The sequence below is a fragment of the Natator depressus genome, chromosome 1 (assembly GCF_965152275.1).
Source record: "Natator depressus isolate rNatDep1 chromosome 1, rNatDep2.hap1, whole genome shotgun sequence".
NCBI lineage: Eukaryota > Metazoa > Chordata > Testudines > Cheloniidae > Natator > Natator depressus.
Window position 1 is genome coordinate 66161215 of NC_134234.1, and position 7617 is coordinate 66168831.

Sequence of the window (7617 nt, forward strand, 5' to 3'; positions counted from 1 at the left end):
AACTGAGAGGATAATAGACACCAGGGAGTTTTTATCACAATTATCTGGGGTCTTTGTATCTTTCTCTGGGTACTGGAAGTCTAGAGTTCTTTGACTAGGATAGTCTTCAAGGCTATAGAAACAGTTTGATTTCACAATTATGAAAATTCAGGTTTTCCCTAACCTGAAATTTGAACCTATATTTAAACTTGGGTTTATCTGGATTTAGTTGCCTCCAGTAATATTGACTGGGTTATTTTTGTGAAGTGGCTTTGAAGCTACCAATTTTATAAGGACATTTCTGGAACTCACAAGAGCAAAAAACGGACGGTACAGAAATGTTAATCCATTGGTATTCAAGTCTTTAAGTCTGTATTCACTGATAACATGACCTTTGTATTTTCTATTGACCATCAGAATCATATTCAATATAACACTATATTTCAATATTAATGCATTAAATCACATAACCATGCCATATGTTAGCTACTTTGTTTCATTTTTTTCTTAAATTATACTAGAGGGTTCACATTGGAAAGAATGTGAAATCTGTCCTTGAAAACTTGTAACTAGATCTTTATAAATATTACAAAAACAATATTTTTGCATTAGTATGGTGAACAAGTAGCAAAGAGTCTGAAGAATATAAATTGAATGTTTTCTAGAAGAATTGGAAAAGGTTAAAATTCATCATTTTAACTGATAGGCTTTCTTTGGGAAATAACTGATGCAAAGAATACAAAATACTATGTTAATTTTGTGTTCTTACCCAGTGTATTTCCTTGAAAAACAATATATTTCCAATAATAAAACACATTTTTTGCATTCAGTCTAGGTTTAAAATTCTCAGATGTTTTTGTCTTCATACACAAATACTAACTTTCTTAATTAAAAAGGAAATCTGTTTATGTGAATGATAATGTCTTTGTCCATTTCAGAAGGCATCATACTATGAGATATATTGTAATTTAGTCCTTTTTAGGAATAGAATTAACATAGCCACCATATATTTAATTGGTTGAAAGCTGGTTGCTAACTACCTAATTTGCTACCACGGTTTCTATAGTGATTTTCAGGCTCTAACAAGCTAGTGACTACATCATGAAAAAAATGAATAAATACAATTTATGCTAGAAGTATTACTTATTATTTAAATAACAGTGGTACCTACAGGCTCCATTATGCCAGGCACTGTACAACAACTGATAAGCAATAGCTTCTCTCCTGAAGTGTTTATAATGTATATAGACAAGAAAAAAAGTTTTATTCATATTTTATAGATGAGGAACAGAGATATTAAGTGACTTTTCCAGGCTCACAGAGGAAAGTTGCATTAGAGTGAGGAATTGTACCCAGATCTCTTATGTCCCCCTTCAGTGCTTTAACCACGAGACCATCTTTTCTCTCAAGCAACTCACCTCCATTTAGTTGTTACTAAAACTACAGATTAATCTGTTATATTGATGGCCTGAGATTGACCCCAGTTTGGGTAAGTAAATAAGGTATTAATTTTGGGGGGAAACTAATTCTCTGTCAATACCCCTGCCCATATCTGACTCTCAACTTAAGGCATTTTGTGTAGTTTGTGATGGAAATCAGGTTTTTAATTTATTTGCTGAGGTATAAATTACTACTCCAACTAGCTTGTCACAGAGCAGAGAATTTAGGGTCCAATTTTCAGATTTCATTGGGAGCTATGAGTGCTCGGCATCTCTAAAATCAAGACTGATATTAATTCAACATGCCTTGAGGATGAAGCTCATCTAGGTGCAATGACAACACATAAGACTTTCTTCACTACATAAATATTGCCATTTTGCACGGATAAGCAATCCCTTGTTCACCATGAAGGACCCCTGTATAGGCCAACAAAGGCTGACACAAATGAAGCCATCAGGGCAGGTCCAGGGAGGAGTTCCTGGATCTGTTCAGATTTGTGAGGATTGTGTTGTCACCCCCTGGTTTGGGAGCTAATTCTGTTTTCTTTAATCCTCCTCTGTTCACACACACCCTCCTCAAACCCCCTCCAAAATTCACCACAAAAAGCACATTTACTCTGGGCATGTGCCTGTGTGTATTTCACCCCATACATTTCCTATGGATTACAAATTACTCTTGCTACTTGTACACCTTTCTCATTTTCTTCCTTTCTGTAGTCTATTCAGGTAAGGGTTTTCATTGTCCCTGTACCCACTTTATTCTGAATAACTGGAGTATATGAAAAAGCAAAACTCACAAAAGAATGACTTGCTAACATTGCTGCCACTGCTGGATTTGAATTTTAAAGCCATCACACAAGAATGCTGTTAACATTTATCCTACTCTCTGTGGGCTGACAAATTAAAATATTACTTGAAGACTCTGACCAGTTTCTGCTTCAATGTATCATTTTGATTGATGTCCTCTATTAATACCAGTGATGCTAGTTAGCTTTAAGACCCCCCCAAAGGCTAGTTGACTAGTTAAAACTCCAAATGTACCTCATGCCAGCTGTTTAGCCTCCTGAAAGTTTTGCTGAGACTGACAGAAGACCTTATCAATCATTACAATTAAGTGCTTTATGACTGCCCATTCTAAGGCAAGTCAGTTGAAGTGCCAGCTGCTATTTTGCTTTTAAAACTCACAGGTCTGTTTATCTAAGGCAGCTATTTAACATTTGAAATGATGTTTTCTTTACAAGGGAGTGTGATGGGACTGATGAAAAACAACTTTTTGTTTTAATAATCAGCAATTTCTGTTATGTGATATAAATTTTGCAGTGCTCAGGGCCCTTTACAAATCAAAAGGAATCCAACTAAAACAGTAATTAATGTCAAATGATGACTCACAAAAGGCCCTATTTAATTAAAAAGTTCTGATCTTTGATTTAGCCTCATCACCTGTTCTTGTGATTGCAAACTGTTGTCTGCAAAGAGAAAGTAATTGGGGACATAGTCTATTACAGGGATCGGCAACCTTTGGAATGCAGCCTGCCAGGTAAGCCCTGTGGCAGGCCGGGCAGGTTTGTTTACCTGCCACATATGCAGGTTCAGCCGATCGCAGCTCCCACTGGCCACAGTTCGCCATTCCAGGCCAATGGGGGCTGCGGGAAGCGGCACGGGCCGAGGGGTTTGCTGGCCACCGCTTCCCGCAGCTCCCATTGGCCTGGAACGGCGAACCGCGGCCTGTGCGAGCTGCGATCAGCTGAACCTGCAGGTAAACAAACCATCCTGGTCAACCAGCAGATTTCCCTGATAGGCCACATGCCTGAGGTTGCCAATCCCTGGTCTATTGTCTCTCCTAACTGACACCTGCTAATTGTCTCAGCAGAAGTTAGCACCGGTTTCATTTAAAAAGTTAAAATGTATACTTTAAGTTTGACTTTCACATTAATGGCAGCTTCAACTCCCTTCGACAGTATAAAATATATAACCCGCTCTGTACCTCTCCTACTTCTGAATTTAGCTCCACCAGTCTGGAGCTTCCCAACAGGATTATTGCCTGGAGTGAAATGCTCACTTGATTGAAATTAATGGCAAAACTTCCGCTTACTTCAGTGGGGTCAGGAGTTCACCCCAGGAATGCATATGGAGAGGGAAGGTGCCTTGTCCCGCATCTCCTCCTCTGTGCACCACAGTACAACTTAGCCTGTGGTTTGCTAACAATTCATTATCAGAGCTGGGTGTAGCACTCATGAGTTGATGGTTCCAGACCTCAGGTCACTCTACTAGATTTCTCTCTAGCCAGTCAAGATTATTTCTTAATTCCAGTTCTTATGCATTAGAAGTTTACCACTTTTTTACAAAGCCATATACACATAGGCATGATCCTCCGCAGCACAGCCAAAATTCCCACTGAAGTCAATGAGAGTTTTGCCTGCATAGGGATTGCAGGAAAAAGACACAAGTGGTATCTACTTCGTACACAAATAATTTTAAAATTTTGATGTGTTGAGTGGAGCACTCCAGAGAAGTTTGCCTCCATTGTTTTTGATGGCATGCACTGTAGAGTCATGCATAATTAAACAGTACTCGTACAAGGTGAAGTTTGTCCTATAACATCTTTGAATTTTTTTTATCGTCTCTCTCACACAGCAGATTTTGACATCTCCACCTCCAAGACTACTTCCTTGGGCACAATCATTTTCAACTTTCTATCAATCTTAAACATAGTTTGCCTCAGTCTTTATTTCTGGAACATACATGTACTTTAAATAATATAGTAGATGATGTATTGTCATTGCATTGCCTGGTGTGATAGGGAGTGGAGTGATAGAGCATTAAATATCACACCTACATCTAGACTTTGGATGCCATATAATAAAAATTAGCTCTTCTACAGAATTTTTTAAAATCTGTCATTATTGAAGCATTATGCAAAGGAAGGTAACTATCATTCCCATTTTACAGATGCCGAAACTCAAGCATAGCAAGAGGCAGTGACGTGTCCAAGGTCATAGGGAAGATCCATGCTAGAGCCAACAACAGAGTCCACATCTCCATCTCCTTTATATATATAGCTTTTGTGATTTTTATTACAAACAAGGTGGCTGTAGCATGGAAGAGAGAAAGTAAATAAAAACAACAAGACTCTAAAGTAGATAATCCCTCCTCCCAGGCAGTCAAACTTCTAACTTTGGGGTCATCTTTGTCTTCTCCTTGACTTTCTATATTTCTTAAATACCAGGTCTGGCCAAAACCTGTTGTTTCTCTCTCTACAACATCCTCAGCATTCACCACTTCCTATTTGTCTCCACTGTTGAACTTCTGCCTCAGGCCCTCATTATTTTTCACCTACTGTGACCTGCTCTTGGCTTCTCTAACATTCTTCACTCTGATCTCCCTTTCCACTTCACTCAACACATTGCAGCCAAGGTTATCTTTCCGGGTCACAGCTCTGATCATATCACCCCATGGCTTGAGCATCTCTGCTGGTTTTCCATCTATTACAGTAAGTCAAACTTCTCATCCTTCCTCACTTTCAAGGCTGTGCATGGGGCCACTCCTGCGTACATCTTGCTCTCAGGTGCTGCTATATCTTTGCCCATCCACAATTAACACCTATTTAATCCTAATATAGATAAAGCAAATTATAGTTGTATTTTTGTACACTCTTCTGTACACTCTTCTCCCACTCAGGACTCCCTGTTTTTTCCACACCGTTCCCTGCAGCTGGAACACCTTCCAGTGTGCCAAGCAACCATACTTTCCTCCTTGAAGTCACTCATATAAATTAATTATTAAACACCTTCCCCTCACCTCCTAATCCTTTCATTTATATTGGGTTGTGAGGAAAGTATAAAAAATAAACAAACCTTTAGAAGTAAAAAGACACATACCAAATACACTGCTCAGCCATTTTGCTTTTATGGTGCATTCTTCCTCCCCTCTCCAATTTGTTTGTATTTTATGAGATTTATATTGTGAGTGCTTGGTACAAGAACCTTGTTTTCTTACATGTCTGTAAAGCATCAAGCATGTCAATGACACTGTATTAAATATGTAATAATAATTATGGACCTGATTCTGATTCTTTCTTCACATTGTATAGTGTCTCAGTCTATGAGTAACATACTCAAATGTGATTTGGATCAGTCTAAGAGAAGTAAACAACCAAGATCTCTCCAGATTCCCTTTCCTCCAGAATTAACCTTGGCCCCATCTAAACGAGGAGGAAAAAGTGTTTTAACTTGTAACTTAATGTGTGATAACTAACACATGTTAAGAGTCTTATATAGACAAGGCAAGTTACAGTTTTTAAACCTTAGCTGGTCAAGATAAATGCTAGGCTCTCCCTCTCCCCACCTCCATCACATAAGGTTTACCATAATCAGCCAACACATTTTAAAACTACAACTATAATTTGCTTTATCTATATCAGGATTAAATAGGTGTTAATTACCATATGCTAAAAATACACCTTTGATCCTGGTAAAGACAAGGCCCCAGATTGCTGGCTATCAGTTCCAAAGCTTTCTCAGTTAAGGACCCTGTTCCTTATCCCCCATCTGGCTTAACCCCTCCTAGAGAAGGGGCTTTTTTCTGGAAAATGGCCTTATTCTGGAGTGTTTGTCAACCAAACACAGCTACTGGTGCAGAGAAGCAGCTAAATTTAAAGGAAAGAAAGAAAAAGGGGTGCATGGAAAGAAAGAACAGAAACGGGGGAGATTAATTGAGCAAGGGTTTCTGCCATCAGTTCAACCTGTTTTCTCTCAAACTAGAAAGGAAATCTGGAAGGAAGGAAGGAAAAAAAATAAGAAAGGAACCAAAACAACAACAAAACCCTTTATTCTTTTGAGTTCTTTTAGATGGAGCCTCTTTATCTCACAAATCATTCCTGTGACTCAGTTATTAAGCATCTGGATTCTCCAATCTATTGTCAGCTAAATTAATGTCTGTGAATCTTTATCACTGACAATATTATAATATCAGAAGTATCAAAGGGCAACTGCTTTCAGTTTCATTGACAAAAGCAATGGGAAGTAGAAGCAAAACCTTGCAGCAGCAAATCATTAAATTATTCTGCTAATAAAAATGTGGCATTTGATTCATTCTTTTTAATTTAGAAATCATGATAACCAAACAGAAGAAATCAAAATGCCTAGTGACACTAGGTTTGCCTCTTGAAATATAATTAGGAACTTGATTAATTAACAATAACATTCCTCAAACTGTTGTATCATGTCAGTTACGTAGATGACTTATATGAGTAAAGCAGGTTGCTAAAATTTGTAGATCTGATGCTACTGTAAAAAAATCAGAGAAAAAATACTGAAGTAATTTTATCATGATAATTGGAGAAATATTAAACATGGAGAAACGGTAGATCATAAAATGATCCAAAACTTAATCTCCTCAGATGTTTAACATATGATTATTCTCTGTTGATCACTATTTGCCTAAATTAAAATATGCTTTAACGTGATTTGTGACTTACACCACATGCATTTAAAGACCTGGACCTTCTATAATATATACCTGCTTGTAGTCTATCTAAAAGTACTAAAAGAAAATGTTTAGCATTCTTTCTTTTAAATATAGTCTCAAATCCATAAATATTTTGACACCTAAAATTGACTAGCACACTTTTTTAACCTCTTAAATTCCATGAACACCTGTTAGCTTTAGTGCACTGATCCTTTAAAAAATTTATCAGGGACTCTGCTCCCCACTTTGTGGTGCTAGTGAGTCAGTGTGGATAGTGAGCAACAGTCTAAATATTTTGACTGAAAGTCTCTTATTTGAAAGACAATTCATAATCCGTTAGAACAGTTTACTCTTTCTTTTTCAGCGTATCTCTGTATCAAATCAGAGTAATATTTCAGCAAATATATGTACATACTTAATTTTAAATAATTTACTTTACCTTTTACTGAGATAACTTTACTCTATGCATTGTTTTACTCTGGTTGATATGTTAGGGATCTTATAATTTATTGACTGCAGACTTTATTAGTGTTTTATTTGCCTATACTAACTTTAAAAAAAAACATGTATTTTCAATGTCAACATTCCTGTTCCTGCTGCCATGGAAATCAGTTACAAAACTCCCACTGATTTCAATGAGAGGAAGATAATACTCCATGTTGACAGCTTAAGATATTTGTCCCCAAGATTTTGCATGATAATGAGCTGCACATATGTATTCAACGAAAATGAC